The sequence below is a fragment of the Sarcophilus harrisii genome, chromosome 4 (assembly GCF_902635505.1).
Source record: "Sarcophilus harrisii chromosome 4, mSarHar1.11, whole genome shotgun sequence".
Taxonomy (NCBI): domain Eukaryota; kingdom Metazoa; phylum Chordata; class Mammalia; order Dasyuromorphia; family Dasyuridae; genus Sarcophilus; species Sarcophilus harrisii.
The window spans coordinates 452,305,367-452,326,629 of record NC_045429.1 but is presented as its reverse complement, the minus strand read 5'-3'; the positions used below and the strand labels follow the sequence as shown (position 1 = coordinate 452,326,629).

Genomic DNA, 21,263 nt, shown 5'->3' with positions numbered 1-21,263 from the left:
TCCCTAACTCACAGGGTGATTGTGAAAAACCAGTAATGTTTATGAGACATTATTATTATTAATTTGTCCAACCTATTATTGAATTTTTCATATTCTCAATCAGTACCACAAGGATGATTATTATGGTGATAAGCGCAAGAGTGAGAAGAAAAGTAAATGTTCTATTGCCATTCCCAAAATTTTGCAAAATCCCATCGAATCCATTTTTTAGGTTAGAGAATTATCTAAACTGCTTGACGCAAAGTTCTTAAGATTTAGTCTTTCTCATGCTGACTGAAATCTGAAGGATTTCAGTCCCCCTTGTTCTCTCTGGATTTTTCTGCCACATAAAAAGAAGCTATAAAACATCCTCAGCTGGGCAATGCTCACCGAAGAGATTAACTAATGCAAACCCAAGGGGCCCCACAGAAATGAGGTCAGGTCTAACAAGACAAAGGATCTGGTCAAAACCCAAATCTTCATTGGAAACGAGTTCTCCCCGCTCTGGCCCCAAGGGCCACGGCCACCAGCTCCAAGATTCACCCGACTCAACTGCGAGGCTATGGATGTTCTGAGATAAACGGGGAGGGAACAGGATGGATGGGGGCTGAGATGGTCTGAATCCGGCTCCGTGACAGCGCAAAATTTCAGTTCTCCTCCGTCAGGGAGGAGAACTTTATTTTTAGCCTCATTTTTGTTTTTCCTCCGGCTTTGGAGCAGAACTAAAGAGGGAGGAGATTGCTGAAAGAGATTTCATCTATCCACAAAGTTGCAGCTCAGGCACTGGGGGCACCAGCCCAGGCCTTTGGGAGGGAGGGTCGAGGTCAAGCAGCTTTTCACTGGATCGACTACTTCATGTTATCTCCATTCTTCTGCCAGCATTTTGGAGCCTATGGACCAGATTCTGCCTCAATAACTGGCTTAGCTCTCAAAGAGAATGATGGGGAAACTCTCATTCTGGGGGAAAAGCGGGGAGAGAGGAAGGAAACAATTTTGGTGAGGAAAAGTTGGGGTTTCCACCTAAAAGGACCAACACGGCTGAACACCCACCTGACCAAGTGCTGAGAGCAAGAACAACCAGAGACCAAGGTTCTTACTCCCAGAAAGCGCGCAGGCAAGGAGAGGTTTTCAATGACCCACATAGAGTATGGGATCATGGTCTTTCCTGCTGCCATTGACAAGGAATTGCTGTCTAGGTGGTCTTTAAAGAGAAGTAATGGAATAAGAAAACAAAATAAATGGCAGGAGCCAAGATTCATTAAGTTCAGAAGGAACTTGTGTTTGTGTCGGGGGGGGGGGGGGGGGAGGAGGAAAGAAGAGAGACAGAGACAGAGGCAGAGAGAAATAGAGATAGAGAGAGAAACTGAGACAAAGAGACAGAGACAGAGTTGAGAGAAAGAGACAGAGACACAGAGAGACAGAGATAGAGACAAAGGGACAGAGACAGAGACAAAGAGAGATAGACAGAGACAGAGACAAAGAAAGAGAGACAGAGACAGACAGAGTTGAGAGAGACAGACAGAGACACAGAGACAGAGAGAGGTAGAGACAAAGAGACAGAGATATAGAGACAGAGAGAAAGACAGAGACAAAGAGATAGAGAGACAGAGTTAAGAGAGACAGAGACACACAGAGACAGAGACACACAGAGACACAGAGAGAGACACACACAGAGACACAGAGAGACAGAGACAGAGAGTTGAGAGAAAGAGAGAGAGAGGGGGGAGAGGTTGTAAGGGAGAGTTAGCCTATGTCTTGGGGAAGAAGAAATTCAGGGAGTGACACTCCCTACATGGAGAAAATTACAAAGGGGAAATTGGGAAATGGGAAAATCACAAAGGAAACAAAGCAAAAACAGTCAGCTTTTAATCTACTTTAGTTTTTTCTACTCAATAAAAAGACATGCCAGATTTGGAGTCTGAGGAATGGGTGTGTGTGTGTGGGGAAAGTCCTGGAGAGGGGGGTTAAAATCTCAACTCTACTATTTACCAGCATAACTCTGGGCAAGCCATGTCTTCTTTCTAACCTTCACTTTCCTCAACCATAAAATGAGATTTTCTGACTTCTTAGTTCTCCTCCAGTTCTAAATCTACAACTCGTGAGTAACTGGGAACTGAACTTCAGGGTAAAAGAGGAGATGGGATAAAAGAGTAGTTAGCCTCAATGAGTTCATGGCATTAGTTCTGGATAAAAACAAACTCTAATAGCATTTATTTTGCACATTTACAAAGTGATTTTTACCCATTATCTCATTTAACTCCCATGTGAAGTGTTATCTTCATTTACAGAGGAAGAAACTGAGGTTCAGAGGTGATTTGCTGAGGTTTCACCTGTTCCTATCCAATGGAAAACTGATACACCAGTGTGGATAGAGCAGTGGCCCTTAAGTAAAGATAAAATTCAGGCCTTATTAGATATAGTACAGGAACAGCTTGACCAAGGACACTTAAAACCTTCTCTAAGTCCTTGGAATTCCCCAGTGTTTGTTGTGAAAAAGAAATCTGGAAAATGGAGGATGTTAACGGATTTAAGAAAAGTGAATGAACAGATGGAAACTATGGGAACTCTTCAGTCTGGACTTCCCATCTCCTACTCAGTTGCCTGAAATGACCTCTTTGGGTCATAGATATTAGATTTTTCTATTCTATCCCTCTGGAAAGGAGGAATATGAAAAATTTGTTTTCGGGCCCAGCGTTAACAGCTGAGCCTTATAAAAGATATGAATGGACAGTTTTGCCCAAGGGAATGAAAAACAGCCCCTCTATGTGTCAAATGTATGTTGCTCTTTTGGCTCCATGAAAAGTATTCCCCAAAGATGCTATTACATTACATGGATGACATTTTGGGATGTGACCTGAGGAACAAATTTAACATTACAAAAGACCATAGAAACACTAAGGAATTACAAATTATACATAGACCAGAAAAAATTCAAAGACATGCTCCTTTTCAATATTTAGGATATGACGTATACCTAAGGTGCTTACAGTTCAAAAAACTCTCCTTAAGAAAGAAAAGCTAAACACATTGAATGATTTTCAGAAATTGATAGGAGATATCCAATGGATGCACCAGTGTTGGTTTGACACCATCAGTTACAACCATTATAGCATTTTAAGGGAGAATGCTTTTAAATTCACCACGCCACACAAAAGAAGCTCAAGAGGCTTTGAGAGGTTGAACGGCTTTTTTCCAATGTGGTTAAAAGAGCACCAAAAACCCTTGGGAATATCGTTTTGCCACACAAGAGGCACCCCAGCAGTCCTTCACAAGGAACAGTGTGATAATGGGTGAACCTCCGCACAACCAGATCAAACCTTACCACCCAGGTTGTGGCTAGAATTTTAAAAGGCCACTCGACGTACAATTATCTGGGACAAGACCTGATAAGAATACACCATACCAATACACATTGTGTGTTGGAACATGCCAAGTGGCAAATTTTATTACCATGGCCAAATTTTTTACATGGGTCTCCATTAAAGATAACAGACTTTACATAATTGGCGATGGACTTTGAAGAAAAAGTTTCTAAAGTTCCTCTTCAGGACAACCACGGATGCATCCAAACATAAATTTGTGCTGTTTATTCTAATCTAACTATAAAGAGGTAGTCAGAACTCCTTTTCAGTCCCTCCAGAATGAATTTAGATCATTCTAGTTTACTTATTATCCAGGAGACATAAAATATCGTTTGGTATTCAGTAGGTGGGGTACAAAGTTGCCCCAGCCAAATAAAATTTGGCCTCAATATATATCATTTTGAAACTTCAAGAGAATGAAAACATCCAGGTAAATTTAATATTGATGTCCATTCTCATAGTGGACCAGGTCCCATATTTGATTAAATTCAAAGGCAGATAGCCTTCTAACTATGTTTAAAATACCCTTTTTTTAAAAGAAGCTCAGGATCTCATTCAAAAATATCAGGCCTCGAGCTTTTTACGTTTAAATTTGAATAACAAGAGAGGAAGTAGGGAATAGTAAAAGCCTGTCGTTGCCTTCCTTTCCATCTCCTACCTCCCGGGAAAAACCCTCATGGTTTGAACCTAAGAAATCGGAAATGGATGTGACCCATATAAATCTTTTGGTCGTCTTCTTTCTCCATGTTGTGGTAGACACCTTTTCAGGATTCCTTTTGCAATGCCAGCAAAAGAACACCAGTGGTCCTGAACCCTCTACAAGCATTTTCCATTAGGGTTGTGCCAAAACTAAAAACGACAATGGTCCTTTATCTTAAAACATTTGCACATTTTGTGCCAATATAAGAAACCCAAACCCACGGGCATACCTTTTTAATCCTCAAGGACAGGAAATAGTAGGGAAAACAGAGATATTGAACTACTCCAAAAACAAAGAAAGGGGAGCCCGGTAACCCAAAGAACCTAAATCACCTTTATATTAACTTTTGATTTTTGACAAAGATGCACTGGCTCCGGCTAAGGTTTTATCCCACCAAGGGGCGTGTCCGTGAGCGCTCCACTATTTTAATAATCGCCGGTGATGTGGAAGGGCCGAAAGGGGGAAAATGGAAAGGACCAGATGGCTAACTGCTTTGGGAAGAGGTTTCTTGTATCTCACATGGAAAGGAATCAGATGGGTGCCCGGCTGATTTGCATTGTCCATCGAGAGAGACGGAGCAGACGAAACAAAGGAGAAGACCAAAAATACGGGTGGTGCTGTTTGATTTCCACCATTGAAAAGCGTGCGTTATGGGTTTGACTCATGGACATCAAAATTGTTGGATTCAAATGGAATCATTGGATTCTCTGAGACATAGGAAAACTCTCAGAATCATTGGATTCTCTGAAATGATAAGACTGTTAAAAACTTAAAAATTTGCTGGAATCATTGGATTCCTAACACAAAAAAGACTTTTCAGGACTTCAAAAATGGGGATCATTGGATTCCCTGACATTGAAAAATGGACAAAGATTGGTTTTGGACTATCTCTGGCCTGAAGAAATTATGTGTTTTGTTTACATACCCACCTTCAGGACCTGGTGATCTTTTCCAACACCATGTTATTTTATATTGTTTGCTATTCCGCTTTGCTGTACAATTATGTTTGTTAACCACATCGGCCTATGACTGAGGGAGGTCATCCCTAATAACCTCCGTTTTCTGTTTGGAATACCTCCCATGCTGATGGGTTTGTGCCAATAAGACCCTTCAGCCGAAACCCTTCCCCCATTTCCCTTTGGTGCTTTTCATCTCCCTTCCTGAAGGATGTCAGGTAGGGGATGATCATTTTTTTAGTGCTTTCACCGCCTTTTCTGAGAAGTCAGGGAGGCTGTGATCACCTCCTTTTTGCTTTCACCTCCTTCCCTGAGAAGGAGGCTTATCCCTCCGGGGGTTGACCCCCTGAGGGTCAGGGGATGGCATGACCACCGGTGTTCTAAAATAAAAGAAATGGGAGATGTAATGGGCTGAGGTTTGAGCTGATGCACTATACTCTTTAAACCATGATTGGATAAAAATGGTCCTCCCTCTCCGGCAAGTCCTGATGTGTTGTATAGGAAATGAATTTTGTGGGTGGAGGCAGAGAGGGGACAGGAAGAACTGGGGAGTTGGGTTGAGACTCCGAGCTGCTGGTTGTGTTGCTGGTCGAGCACTTTTGACCACTGCACACATTCTATCCGATTCTCTTCCACCTCCGATCCTTCTTCACTGAGAATAAAGACTGACGATTTTCCCCTAACCTGAATTCCTGTCTCGTGCTGATCTTAAAATACACGATCTTCACAATTCCACATCTAAGATTCTATCACACTGCCTCCATCACCCCCATCCATGCTACTGAACCTAACTGTGGAGCCAAGGATGTTTTTAGAAAAATTAGGAAGGAGGCAGCTAAGGGGCGCAGTGGATAGAGTCCCAGCCCTGAGGTCAGGAGGACCTGAGTTCAAATCTGCCTCAGACACTTACCTACCTTACTACCTGGGCAAGTCACTTAACCCCAATTGCCCCAACTGCCAATTGCCAGGAAATTAAAATTAGGGAGACCAGGAAAGGCGTCACAAGTCAGACAACAGGAAGGTGTCACTCTGGAGTTCTTTTGGGATAAACCTCATTTTGATTACTAATAAACTTCTAGAATCGTCCCTTAAAGGGCTGGAATAAGATAAGATGAATAAAAAGGATTTTAGAGGGAAGAGATGACCATGAAAAGCCGACATGAAACAAGCCATATGTTCAGGGGACCTAGTGCTGGACCTTCCTCTCATTCAAAGCCCAGGAAGCCCAGTGCCTTGCCTACGATACCACATATAACATCTGAACCCAGTCATTTGACTACAAACCTATCCTGACTTCTGCCAACATGAGACTCTTTTACTCAATCAGCTCTCAGGCTTCCCACCACCTGCAGGATTTAGATACTCAAGCCCTTCCCAGCCTCTCCAACCACATCTTCTCAGCCTCCCCAGCTGCATCTTCCCAGCCTCTCCAGCTGCATCTTCCCAGCCTCCCCAGCTGCATCTTCCCAGCCTCCCCCCAGCCACATCTTCCCAGCCTCCCCAGCCGCATCTTCCCAGTCTCCCCAGCCATTGCTCCTTTCCTCAGACTCGGCAGGGTAATCAAACTGGTGTTCTCTCTGTTCTTCCTGTGCTTCTGTATTATCTGGTCCCCACATCTGCACACACTTGCCCCCTCTTCCGTAGGATTCAGCTCAAGGACCCCTCCCAGACAGAGCCTTCCTGATTCTCTCCCCAACCTGCCCATACTTACAGCTATTTGCATTTACTCATACAATTCTTGTATCTATTCATGTGACAGTCACGTCTCACGTACTTACAGACGTATCTATGGCCGCCACTGGAACAGAAGCTCCTATGCCGAGACTAGGGCTGTTTCATTCTTTGCACTTGTGCCTCTGGGGCCCAGGACACTGCCCGGCACACATTAATAGCTATTGGATCTCTAGGCTGGGAGGTTGGGGGAGCGCCATAGACTGAGGCTCCCTCAGATACTCCTGGTCAAGAGGGACTAGCCGGGTGGTTTTGAAACGGACCAAGGAACAGAACTTGCATAATGGTGACTAACAAGCTGAGGTCATCCTGAAGGGAGGTTCCCAGGACCTTGTCCCAGGGTTTTTCCTTGGTCCTGCCCTGGAATTTTTTCTTCAAATTTGATGAATGATAGATGAAGCAGTCGCGTATTACTTATTAAACTACTGGGTGAAGTTAAAGCCGGAAGAGCTCTCTGAACACTTGGGACCTCAAGAGGCTGGAATGATGGGTCCTGTCTGAGCCAATAAAATTCAACAGGGACAAACTCACAGTTTTCCCTTGGATGCGATATAAGCTTATAAGCTCCTGCTGTACAAGCCACAGCCAGAGGACAGTTCGTGAGAAAGGAACACTGAGAAAGGAACCTCAGGCTCCCCGAGGCCCAGGAAAGTTAGTGATCTTTGGCTGCTTGAGAGAAAAGGTGTCCCTGAGCAAGGGCACCAGCTGCCCTCCCCGGTCAGGACACATCTGGACGCGGTGCTCCTGGAGGATCATGATCTGGAAGCCCCATGATAGGCCAGGAAAGACTAAGTCATTCAGGGATCACTGATGGGGGTGTTGAACCTCCGAGGGAGATGGGGAAGGTGTGTGAAGGAGCCGTGGGAAGGCTCACCAGCTCCCTCCAGGGATCTGAAGGGCAGTCAAGTGGAACTCTGCTTGGCCCAGGAAGCACGATCAGGAGCAAGGAATAGGATTTACAGAGAGACGGGCTTGATCCTGACACATGGAAAAATGTTCTCCTGCAACGAAAGCTTTCCAGAGTCAGACTCAGCTGCCTCGGGATTCTCCTAGAGATTGCTGAGCGGGAACTCCCCTGGAAGATGTCCCTGCTGGACCATTTGCCGGACATCTTCCAGAGGAGTTCTTGCTCAGTCCAAGAAAGCCCCTTGCCACTAGGAGATACTAAGAGTCTATGGGGACTCCTCATCATGGAAAACTGAAGTTTGAATGTTTAATTAATTCAGCTCCAGGCTGTGGGAATTTGGAATTATCTGAGGTGGCATCTGGGATGAGGAGCATTGGCATCTGGGATGAGGAGCATGGACATCTCCATTCCCTCCTCTTCTCTGGTCCAAGAGGAGAAGATATTCAAAAGAGGGATGCGGTGGGGAGAAGCGAGAAAAGGAAAACAGTATGTGTGGGGCCTGGGGAAGGGAGGTGCTGGGGAATTATAATCCCCATGTCAGGACTACTTTTGGTAACATAATGCAATTTCACTTGGATTCAAAAATTAAACCTGACCAGTTCAAGATGAAAGAGAGATATCCCTGTAGATGGCATAGGAGATCCCAAATAAAATCTAAAATAGTGGGTGGAATAGAGTGCAAAGTCTTTTGCTTGCCTGTAACGTGACAGCAACATAGAGTTAGGGCTACATGGGACTCCAAGAAAAGGGAACCCAAACTGGACCAACAGTGATATCACTGCCATTTTGTTTAAGTAAAGTAAGTGTCCTGGGAGGACACCTCTGGAAGCATTAACTTTGGAGTTAGAAGTCTGAGAATTACTCCTTAGCTGACCTTGGCCAGGCACTTCCCTTCACCTCAGTTTCCTCATCTGTAAAGTAAGTGGGTTGTAGAGAATAACTTCCCGGATTCCTTCCAGCTCTAGATATATCAGAGAAGGGGAAGGGAACAAACTTTAGGGAGTACCTATGTGCCAGAAACTGGGCTGAGAACTTTGATAGACATGATTCTCACCTACTTGTGAGGTAGGTGCTAATATTATCCACACTTTACAATTAAGGAAACTGAGGCAAAAATAACTCCCCCAGAGTCATATGACTAGACTTTACCTGAGGCTGGCTTTGAACCAGGCCTCCTTGCCTCCAAGCCCAGCACTGTCCATTGTGCCTCCCACTGCCTGTTACCCTACCATCTAATCCAGTCCTTTCAGGGAGAACAGAGCAGAGGATCTTGCCCCGGTTTGCATGAGAATTCTGGTCCCAAGGATGCTTCCCGTGAGCTTGCAGGCGTGCAGGTGGGACCACTGCTGCGTCCCTCAGCCACCACTTTACCACCAGGACAAAGCAATCCTTATGGCACTTTTTCTTCCCCAAGGGTGGTGGAGGTGGCGGCCAAAGAAAGTCCCTGCGTGTCTGATTGTGTCTGTCACATCCGTGTAAAGACCCAAGGACACTTCCATCCATCAAGCCTGCCATCTCTCCTACACAAGGCTCTGTTTTACAGAACACACTAACACAGAACTTAAAATTATTCACATTTTAAATTTAGCTCTAAGACTCCTATTAGTCATTTCTGTCCTTAAGCTCAACCAAAAGCACCAAGTCCAATTATTTATTCATTCGCTTGACAAGTATTCACTGAGCACCATCCAGGGACAGGAGCAGGAATCAGAGCTCTGCCAAGGGGAAGGGCAGACTCATGCTCTTCCATCCTTGTCTCTGGCGGTGGGCTGGGAAGGGACACATCCATGGGGGAAAGCAGCCTTCCACACCAGAAGAGTTCCTGGGTGACCAAGAACCAAGAGCTACAGAACCGAGTCCCGGGTGCCGGGATGCCAAGAACTACAAGGGACGCTTGTTTCTGGGGATTCTGAACCCGCCGTCCCGAAACACGTCTTATCACCATGATCATTCTTTGAATGCAATTAGTTTCCTTTTTAATATTAGCATTTTATTTAATGCGTTTAAAACTATGGTTCTGAGATGGGGTCCAGAGGTTCATCAGGAGGGTCATGGCACACAGGGCTTGGGAGAGCCAGGAAAGACCCTAGTGCCCATGCCCAACTGGTGGGAATGAGGCTAGAAATCTATATGTGGAGAGAGAAGGAAGGAGAGAAGAAGAGAGAAGAAAGGAGGGAGGAGAAGGGAGACAGAAGAAGAGAGGGGGAGTGGCGAAAAAGGCAATATGGAGGAAAATGTCAGGTTTTATTTTTAGAAATTAATAATAATAGTCCACCATTTCCATGGCCCTGGAAGTCTTGCCAGGAATACGCCTAATGGCAGCCTGGTAAGGTCGATGGTACTGCTAGCTACTTTTTTGAAGGAAACTGAGGTCAAGAGAGATATCGGAGGCAGGGAAGAACATTGATAGAGGACCGGATTTGGGGTCAGAGCCCAAGGTTCCAAACCCAACTCTTCCCTGCTAAGTGTGAGACTTTGGGCAAGACGCCTCTCTAGATCTCCGATCTCTCCCCTACAAAATCAGCAGGCAAACCCACTGACCTCAAAGATCTCTTCCGGGTCTTAATCTGTGATTTCATGGCTTAGCTCTTGTCTCCCGAAACCCTGTGATACTGGGCGAACCCCATGGCAATTCTTAGAAGTCTCCACTTCCCCCTCCATGAAATGCCCTATAAAGTTTACGATCCTGGGTAAAGTGACTTAGTAAAAATGACACAGATAAAGGCAATAAAACGAAGCCTCCTGACTACCCATTCTCACAACACCGTGCCAGATCCCCGGAAAGATAGCCACCCTCCCTCCCTCCACAGCCCGTCTCCCCTCAACTGTCAGTCTCTGGGTCCCTGGCTCTGGGAGTCACTTGGGGTAGCTCCTCTTAAATCCCAACACTAAGTCCTCCCAACCAACAAGCACTTAGCACACCTCTTGTGGCCCTAGGGATGCCTGAGCCGGCCTTGCTCTGAAGAAGCGCCTGGTCTCTGGTTTCCTACTCAGAAGTCAGTGAGGAGCCCAGAGGACCTGGCCCATCTTCTCTCTTGGAACCCCCTGTCCCCGTTCCCACCGTTCCTCCCTCCCTTCCTAACCCCCGTCCCTTCAAACTCACTTCTCCAGTGAAGCACCGTGATCCTGAGATCTGTTCCTTCCCTTCTGGAGGAGAGAGGGGAGATCCACCAAAGGATCTTCCCATCAGGAGAGTTTGTCTGGAGGGGCCAGACTGGGCTGCTTCCATGGAGATAGCTTGGCACAGGCTGCAGTGGGGCAGGTAGCAGGGGCACTCCCCGGCGGCGGCTGCTCTGGGGAAACCAAGGCAGCCCTGACTAACGAGCCCAAACCTCCTGTCTCTCCAGGCCGGCCTGGGAAGCCCTGCTTGGCTCCAGCTGAGCCACCAGAGAGATCTTATCGAGCACAGAGCCTGCCACGCCGCCCGGCCCGCGAGCTCACAGATTTCCAGGTAACCAAACTCTCCAGCTAAGAAGCCGTCTCCTTCCTCCAACAGAAGCCAACCCAAACCACAAGCACCAAAACAACAAACAAAAGGCATTCGTCTTATAACCTGAGCTCCGAGGCTGGCTTCTCCCTTTGAGCCACTAAGAACGGGAGAGAGAATAGGACCCGGCCTCTGGCTCATGCTCAAGATTCTGACAGGAGCTCTGGGCCCGGCTCTGAAGCTGGCACTCAATGTACAGGTCCAGGAAAGGGATGGAGCCAATGGAGGAAGCTCCACTCCATTTGGACGTGACCCAGGACTTGCTGTAGTAATTGGTGTGATTCACAGGATCCAAGGTCAGGACCAGAAAGGACTCCGAGAGATCAGCCAGCCCAGTCAATCCTGGGGCTCTCAATCAAAGCCCAGTCAGTCAAGGTCACTGACTGGGCCCCCACAGGCAAGGTGCTGCCTGCTGGGGATGGAAGGCCCAAAGAAACTGCTCCTGCCTCTGAGGAGCTTGCGTTCTACTAGGGGCAGAATATGGGTATGAACATGTGGAGGACCTGGAGAAACACAAGGTGGTCTAGGGAAGGAGGGAACATCAGAGGGAAACCAAGACTCGTGAGAGCCATTTTTTCTAAGAGCAGATCCCAATCCCAGCCCCCTCCAATCAATACAAGGTTTGGGAATCTATAGGACCTAGAAGGGACTTGGGAAGCCATCTGGTCCAACTCCGTGGCTCTCTTCCACAATGAGATGATTGAGACCGGTTCTAATTGTTCAATGATGGAGAGAGCCATCTGCACCCAGGGAGAGGACCGTGGGAGCTGAGGGTGGAACACACAGCAGTCTTACTCTCTCTGTTGTTGTTTACCTGCATTTTGTTTTGCTTCTCAGCTTTTTTTCTGATTTTATTTTTCTCATGCAGCAAGATAACTGTGTAAATATGTATACATATATTGGATTTCACATGTATTTTAACATATTTCACATGTATGGGACCACCTGCCATCTAGGGGAGGGGGTAGAGGAAGGGAGGGGAAAAGTCGGAACAGAAGGTTTTACAAGGGCTGATGTTGTAGAACTGTCCATGCCTGTTTTGAAAAATAAAAAGCTTTAATTAAAAAAAAAATCCAGTTCAACTCCCTCATGTGGCAGAGGGGGACAGACTTAGTGACCAGTCCCAGGTAGATGAGAGATTCGAACCCAAATCCCCTGAATCCAAATCAAGTGCTCTGACCATCGGGCGACACTGTCCCCTCATTCCTCCTTCACTTTAACTGCAACATGGCCTACTTTTCTGGGCTTGCTGAGGGCACCCCGAGCTTGGGTCTAAGAAATCAGCTGCAGAATGTGGGTCTGGAACCTGGCGTAAGTAGTTTGTTTGAGCCTCGGCCACTGCAGCCTTGGTACCCAAGGAGCCACATCCTGGCCTGTATGATGCCTGTGGCTGTAAGTGTCCTCAGCTCCCACGGCCTCGCCGACCCCCCTCAAATTTGACCCCAGACTGAGTCCCAGCAGGAAGACAATGTAAACTTATCCAGATCGGCGTGGTCCGGGGAAGGCTTGGGAATCGCGGGCTCCCTGTTTCCATTTCTCTAACCCACCCTCTAATCACTAGCAGGGTCCGAGCCTCCTGCACGGGGCTCACGGTGCCTGGAGACAAACCCATGGGCCGCCACACTCGGGCCTAACTGCCACCCCCCTCACTGCCATGGACGTGGCTGCTTGGTGCGTCTCCTCCCGAGGCCTGGCCCTGGCTCGGGCTGACCCCTGACCCGCCACCACAGGCCTCCGCAGGGTGTTCCAGAAACCTCAGTGAGACTCCGAGCTGCCCTGCCCAGGGCAGGCTCCTTCTGGGAGGAACAATCTGACCTTGGCACAAATACAGCCCTCACGGCTGCTTTCTCTTTCACCCAGAGTCCGGCCTAGAAGGATTTGAATCAGACAGAGATTGGACCAGTAACTTCACTTAACACCGGGAAGTTCCAGGTTAGGAAATCCCTTCAGCCGCTTCAATCTTGCCCCTTCAAAGACTCCTCGAGTTGCTCTGGGCACCAAGAGGCTAAGTGACTACAAGTTCAGGGTCTCGTAGATTGTGTCCTGAGACAGGATTTGAACCCAGGTCTTCCTGGATAGAGAGCAGGTCCTCTAACCACTACACCATCCTGTTCCTCACAGCTACTTTTAAGGGTAGCTTCTTCTATGTCTTTGTTATGAGACAGGGATGGGGTCTAGTTTTTTCTTTGTTTTATCCTGTTTTTTTTTTTAAATAATAGCTTTTTATTTTCAAAATACATGCAAAGCTAGTTTTCAACATTCACCCTTGCAAAACCTTGTGTTTAGGGTATACTTTTTAAACGAATGTGCTATAAAAGCAAACGACATCAATAAAACATTTTAAAGTTAATAACTCTTTTCACTGTCTATGTATATTTTATAAGATGGAGTTTTCCCTAAGCACATAAGCAATCAGACTTCCATCAACACAAGTGCTCACTATATACGAACCTCTACTTGCAGAGGATAAGAAAGGAATATAAAGTCTGTGAATAATCATTCATCCACATAAACATATAGAGAATATGTAGTGTGCTCGTACGTAAAGTATATGGGATATATATATATACATATATAACTTTAATATATGTTAAATATATTGGGAACAACAACCCCAGGAGGTAGGTGATATGATTATGGTGATTTTATTCTAAAGGGAACTGGATCTCTTATCTATTGGGTCTTTCCTTTTTTAAAAATTGAGATTTTTTTTATTCTAAGTTCCAAATTTTCTACTTCTCTCTACACCACCCATTGAGAAGGCAAGAAAAATAATCTGTAAGCGTTTCTAGTCTTAATAAATGTCACTTTCCTTTATCTTAGATCTAAGGATATTTTCTATAAACACAAATATTAGAGATGTTTTTCCAGAGACGATTTCCCTTGTTGCTTACATGTGAACTTCATTCAAAAAGAAAAAGAAAAGCCTTTTTGATTTTGTATAATCAAGTCATCTAGTTGACCTTTTCTTTTGCCTCTATCCCTTGTTTGGTTAAGAACTCACCCCTCTAGTCAAAACTGTGAAAAAACACCAGCTCTGATTGTCTTCTACTTTTTAAAAAATAGCATGACCTCTATCACTCAGAGCATATATTCTTTTCGAGCTTGTTGTGATCTGTGATGAAAGATGCTGGCCCAAACTTAATGTCTCCCAAAACGCTTTCCCATTTTTCCAGCAATTCTTGTCAATTCTTTTTTTCCTCTAAATAATTTGTATTTTGGGTCGATCAAAGACTTGTTATTGATCTAGGCTCCTCCACTGACCTACTTATCCATGTTGTTTGCTGTCATTCAGTCGTTTTTCAGTTATTATCTCACTCTTATGACCCAGTTGGAGTTTTCTTAGCAAAGATACTGGAATGATTTGTCATTTCCTTCTCCATCTAATTTTATATATGCAAAAACTGAGGCAAACAGTGCTAAGTATCTGGTCACACAGCTGGTAAATGACTGAGTCCATGATTGAATTCATGAAGACGAATCTTCCTGCACTCTATCCACTGCACCACCCAGCTTTATATAAAGTTGTAACCAGGATCAAATAGTTTTGATAATTACTGCTTTATAGTATCATATGAAATCTGGAAGTGCTATTCTTCTTTTATTACTTCTTTTCTTTTCACTTTTTTCCTTGAGATTCTAGATCTAAAATTTTTCCTTCTAAGAAATATTATTTTTCTTCTTCTATGAAGTATCCTATTGTGGGAATAATCAGTGTTGGAGGTGCTGTAGTGCTGTTGGTAAAGCTCTAATGGAAGGCAACCATTGCAGAAGGAACTTAAGAATTAAGCTACGAAAGTGACTAAGGTGTTTATTATGCCTTTCACGTGAAGATGTCACTGCTCAATGGGAAATGGATATTAGGCGAATATTCCACAAAAAGTTCAACAAATTAAAATTTCATATGTATCAGAAAGTTTCTAGCAGAACTTTTTGTAGTAGCAAAGAACTGGAAACAAAGTTGAGGGGCATCAATTGAGAAATGACTAAACAACTCTATGGCACATAAATGGAATGGAATTCTACTTGGACCAGGAAAACAACGTATACAAAGACTGCAGCAATGGGGATGGAAGGAAGGATGACAACAGAAAAGGAAAGATGCAAAATTAGAGTAATCAATTTTGGGCCCAAAGAACAGACTTCCTTCTCTTGCTTCCTTACAAAGGGAGGGAGACCTTGAGTACAAAGTACTACATATAATGACATGCTTTTTTTTTTTTAACATATTGTTGAGATTTACTGAACTTTTTTCTTCTGTTTAAAAAAAAATCTTTGGATAAGGGATAGCTTTTTGTGAGGGGTGAAAGAAAGAGTCCAATGGACGTGGCTCTCTTCGATAATGAGATGATTCAAACTAGTTCCACTTGTTCAGTAATGAAGAGAGCCATCTACACCCAGAGAGAGGCCTGTGGGAACTGAGTGTGGACCACAACATAGCATTTTCACTCTTTCTGTTATTGTTTGCTCACAATTTTGTTTTCTTTCTCAAGTTTTTTTTTTCTAGATCTGCTGTTTCTTGTGCAGCAAGATAACTGTATATATATGTATACATATATTGGATTTAGCATATATTTTAACATATTTTACATATATTGGACTACCTGCCATCTAGGGAAGGGGGTGGAGGAAAGAAAGGGAAAATTTGGAACAGAAGGTTTTGTAAAGGTCAATGTTGAAAAATTACTCATGCATATGTTTTGTAAATAAAAAGCTATAATAAAATGCTTTTTTTTTAATAAAAGAAAAGGTCCAATGGCAGATATATGTAATGCAAACACAAAGAAGATATCCATAAAATTTACATTTAAAAAAATTAATACTGTGATTGGAAATTGAGGTGATGTTCATCAATTGGAAAATAACTGAACAGGTTATAATATATGATTTCAATTGAATACTATTGTACTATAAAAATAATGAGCAAGATGCTTTCAGAAAAACCTGGGAAAACTTACATGAACTGATGTAAATTGAAATAGGAAGAGAACCAGGAAAACATTGTACAAATAACGGCAATATTGTACAACGATCAATTGTGAATGACTTAGTTATTCCCAGCAACACAATCATCCAAAACACTTTTGAAGGTCTTATGATGAATAAAGCTATATACCTCTAGAGGAAGAGTCTGTTACAGATATATAATCTATATCAAAAGGCTTACCTTCTGAAGGAGGGAAGAGAGAAGGGATGAAGGGAGAGAATTTGGAACTCAAAATTAAAAAATAAAGAAATCTTAAAACACGTAATTGAAAAAAAATTAAAATGAAATGTGAAAAACACAAAATATTATCCCTCCCCCCCCAAATGAAATGAAGTTATGACGACCATGCTTGAGACCAAAGAAGTGATTTAAACACTATGTTCTCTTCCAATTCAGCCGCACTTCTTTGCAGAATGAGGAGATTATGGGTGTTAACCCTTGTGCTGGTAGGCGGATTTGGAGTCAGGAGCTTAGGTTCCAATCTCATGCTTATTACTTATGACTTTTGTCATCTTGGGCAGGTAATTTCCTCATCCATAAAATGAAGGGACTGGATTTCAGACCAGAAAATGGGAGTGCACAGAGAATGCGAGATAACAACCAAATGGTGACCTTGAAATAGTAAAAACAAGCAGAAAAATGTTTCCAGTGCACTAGACCCATCAGACGTAGTTTTCCTGTAATGGAGACTTATAGAAAGACATGAGTGAGACTCCCATGGAATAGGGAAAATATCAAGGGCTTGGGAGGAGAACTATGCAGAAAAAACTCGGTCCTCACTAGGGCTAAGCAAGGAGTCTCTGAGGAAATTACAGAGGCAGCAAAGGGCCAGGAGAAGCCATCTATTCCAACTCCCTCATTTGGAAAGATGGAGATAGGAGGCCCAGAGAAATGTAGTAATTTGTCAAGGTTCATACTAGTTAATGGTTGATCCGAGGGCGAAAACTCAGATCTTCCCTATTCTTCCCATTCCCCGCAATACCTCCCTGGCAGCCTAGGATTTAGAACTGGGAGTGATCTAGTCCAACCTCCCCATTTGACAGATGAGGAAAAATGAGGCAAAAGGAGGTGTAGTGATCTGCCCAAAGTTATACTGTTAGTGTCAAAGACAAGATTTGAACTCAGGTGATCTGATTCCAAGCAGCTAGGTGGGCCCCAGGGGACAGTGCATGAGGCCTGTAGTTAGGAAGACTAATCCTCCTGAGTCCCCGCCTCAGACACTTGCCAGCTGTGTGATACTGGGCAAGTCACTTAACCCTTTTGGCTTTGGTTTCCTCTATCTGTCAAATGAGCTGGGGAAGGAAATGGCAAATCACACCAATATCTTTGCCAAGAAAACCCCAAATAGGGTAAGCTGGACACAGCTGAACAACAACTCGCCAGCTGGGTGTTTCATTTATGAGATCAGGAGGTTGTGCCCACATGGCCTCGAGTATCTCAAGATCAACAAGTAAATATTCATGACGTTTCTGGGGCATTATGGTATGGATACGCTGCTAGACTTAAGCAATGTATCCTGTGTTATTCAGCATTTTTGTTGGTGCTGATGAATGTTACAGATAGACTTTTCACACTGGAAGATGATTTAAAATTGGACGGGAGAGCAAACAGGGCCAAAGCCAGATCCTGAGGGAACTCCCCTACAGGCACTACAAGGCGACATTGAGTCATTAATGGCTAGTCTTTGGGTCTAGCCCTAGGAGTGCTTCTAGTCCTCTAATGAGAAAACGGAGATCCAGAAAAGTTCACGGATTTGCCCGTGGTCACTAAGGCAGAACACATCAGAGACAGGATTTGAATCCAGGTTTTCCTGATCCCAAATCCAGAACTTCATCTACTCTTCCACACTGCCTCACTAATAATTATACTGTAATAATTATAATTAATTATTAGAGTATAATTAATTCTAATTAAACTGCATCTCTTCATCATGTCTACAAAGACACTTGGCCAGATTGTTTTCAAATAATCTTATGAAATTTAAATTTTCCATGTCAATAGCACAGTCTGAGCCAGCAGCAAGACCCTGATGGATCAGGCTTTGTTATAACTGCACCTTGTTGGGGAAGGTCAGAGGCAACCCTATTCTCCCCATGAATAAGTAATTTTATCAAATTTCCCATTTGGCCATACGAGATCGCTTTTTCTCCTTGGCTAGTTGGGCTAGCTTTCTGGAGGCCTTAAGGATTCTGAAGTAACCCCAGAGTAATGGCACTCAGCTCATGGCCCTCCTCCTCTGTGAATCCATCTGCAAGCACTCTGGTCCACATCTGACTTCCTTCCTGTTCATCCCATTCAGAATCCTAAGCTCCTAGATCTAAAGTTGGAAGGGACCTCAGAAACAATATAGTCAAAATTATTCACTTTACAGAGAAGGAAAACAAAGCTATAATAAATTATGCGACTTGTTCAAATGGCACACAGTAAATCACAGAAGTGATATTTGAACCTAAATCATCAGACTTCAGAGCCAAGGCACTTTCCATTAAATCGCACTGCCTGAATCATTTACATATTATCTTTAGGCAAAGTTTTCTTCTCAAAACCTGTTTCACCATCTGTAGAATGGGATAACTGAACTGAAAGACCTAGACATTTACATTGCCCAAATCTCCAAACTTGGGAGATCTGACCCTTTCATGTCTGTCTATCTTGTTTCTCCAATAAGACAGAGGATGTGTCCTTTCATTCTCCTGCTCCTGGTAGGTATAGGTTTGAACCAAATCCCACCAAGAAGACTGAGTAATGGAGTGCAGGTTAGCTCAGGGTAAACTATGTCATGTCTGAAACCATGAAGGAACCCAACGACTGATTCCCAATCTTCCACTATAAGGGCAAGGAGCCAAAGAACAGAAAATCCCACCCAATATATGACCACCAAAGTCTTCCTGTTGAACTAAGGTCCCAAGGGTTGTGTACTCCATGCTTGATTTTGCATCATCCTTGTCTTCCTGGGACTATTTCACTCAAGCTTATGGTAAATGCATTTGTAATTTCAATGCCCATTCTATACAGAGAAGGTAGAAAAGGACATGCAAAATGTAATCAAAATCTGTAAAGCAGATGGCGAATCCGGGAGCTTAGGAGGTTGGTGTCTGCTCTACTGTAGCACTGGGTCTAACTGATTTTAAATCCACTAAAACAGCAACCAATAAAACCAGAAGCAATGGTTGGAAGATGCAAGCAAGAGGTGAGTAAAAACTCCCTCCCTGGAGATGTCCTACAAAGAAAATGGTCTGACTCAAGGGGTGATAGATTCCCTCTCCTTGGAAGTCTTCAAGTAGAGACTGGATGGCCACTTCTCAGGTATATTTTATTTTATTTTATTTATTTTTGCTGAGGCAATTGGGGTTAAGTGACTTGCCCAAGTCACACAGTCAGGGAGTGAAGTGACTGAGGCCACATTTGAACTTGGGTCCTCCTGACTTTAGGGCTGGTGCTCTAGCCACTGAGCTACTCAGCTGCCCCTGTAGAATATATTTTAGTGAGTGATTCTTTGAGAACATGATTTGGACTAGATGTCTACTTTTTAGGACTTTTCCACCCTCTATTCCATGATTCTGAATCTTTTCATCACAGAAGTGAAGAAGGATTTGTTTAAAGTATACATGATCCCTAAGCTGGAGACTCTGGGAAACATCTGTTGTTTGTCCTTAAGGACATCATGATTTGGGGGATGGGGGGTTGCTCGCCAAGGTATAGTGTGTCCAACTGTGACTGACAGGTCCAACCTGAGCTCATAAGGCTCTACCACAAATAGGTCATCAAACCACTTGGAACGGAGATGTCTTAGATTTGTGTGCGCTTCTCACACCTCCTTTGTGCTACTGTGATCGCGCTTTGCTCCCAGATCACACTTTCTCTGATATGGCGCACAATCAATAGCCTAAAAATAAACTTTAGCATTGGGAACTTCTCGGGTAGAAGTGGAGCTCCATAGGATCCCTTTGATCAGGTCTGTTGGTTGAAAGAGGGTGATCAATTCACAGGGAGGTTGGGGAAGAAAGAGTAGCTCACAGAGGCAACATCCATCATTCCTCATCCTACAAAGGCCTTATGGAGACACTGATTTCCCATGTGTGATCCCGAGATCCCAGGTCATCGTTGGATTCCAGGAATATGAGTACCACTACTAGAATCTTCCCTGAATGAAAACATTTGGTATTAAGGCTCCAAACTGACAATATTTCACATTTTAGAGATGTGGGCCTGGGGAGGGGGGAGCTGGCACAGCCATCAAAGCAATGAAATTCATAGGCGATGAAATCCTCCCAACTTTTCTGCCAGAAAGTGCTGGGACAGCATGAGATAGAAATGGAAGAATGGAATTAACAAGGGAGGAAGGAATGGAATAGCAATGTAAACAGAGTGAAATTGAATAGCCTTTTGTACAAATTAATTATGTTAATTAACGTTGATGAGATGTTAACTGGCCAGACTCTGGGGGGACAGAAAAGTGGTAGAATTTGAAGGAAATGGAAATGAAATTGGAGAAGAGGACAGAAATAAAACTAGAACAAATCCATCAAAATGATGGATTTTTAAAAATGTATGCTGTCTATATTTTCCTATTTCCTTATCATCACCTCCTAGAATGTAATCTCCTTGTGAGGAGGGATTATTTCATTTATTGACTTTGTAGGCTGGGTACAATGGTGGAGGCTTAACAAATGCTAATCGGTCTGTTTACCAATGATTTTCTTTCAGTAAAATGTCAGCTCTCTAAGAACAGGCACTTTTTGCTTTCTTTTTTTTTTTTTTTTTTGCATACTAAATGCTTAACACACTGGTACATAAACAGTAAATGTTTAATAAGTGCCCAACAAAATTATAAATTACAAAGCAGTTTCTGTGGCCTAGGACTCAGAGGCAGTGTTAACTTAGAACCTGCTCTCAAAAGGGACAAAGGCTTCTCAGAGCTTTCCAGTTCCCTGCTTTCCAAATACAACATGCTTGGGAGAAAAAGGAAACAAGTAGAGAGAAGACCTCCCCTAGGGATGGAGCTTAAGTACTCTCTGTGTCCCCTTTTTCAGGTCAATGCCCTGTAGTCATGGTTCTCACAAGATGGCCTTGTGGAGGTTGCTCTGTTGAGCTTGAGAAGCTTCTAGATAGTGCTAAGAATCTCTGACATTTGAGTCAAATTCTTGTAGCTTT

At 43.8% G+C, this 21,263-nt stretch overlaps 1 protein-coding gene across 6 annotated transcripts in view; it reads right to left on the bottom strand.

The window, feature by feature from the left end:
* Positions 1-21,263, bottom strand: part of ST6GAL1 (ST6 beta-galactoside alpha-2,6-sialyltransferase 1) — a 111,451-nt gene that overhangs the window by 49,513 nt on the left and 40,675 nt on the right. Inside the window, exon 1 of one of the 6 annotated variants that reach the window (XM_031968055.1) lies at positions 10,739-11,942. The exons of the other annotated variants lie outside the window; for them this stretch is intronic. The gene's annotated coding sequence lies outside the window, so the exon portion shown is untranslated. Of the gene's footprint in view, positions 1-10,738; positions 11,943-21,263 lie in introns of those variants that run through there. 6 annotated transcript variants of the gene reach the window in all.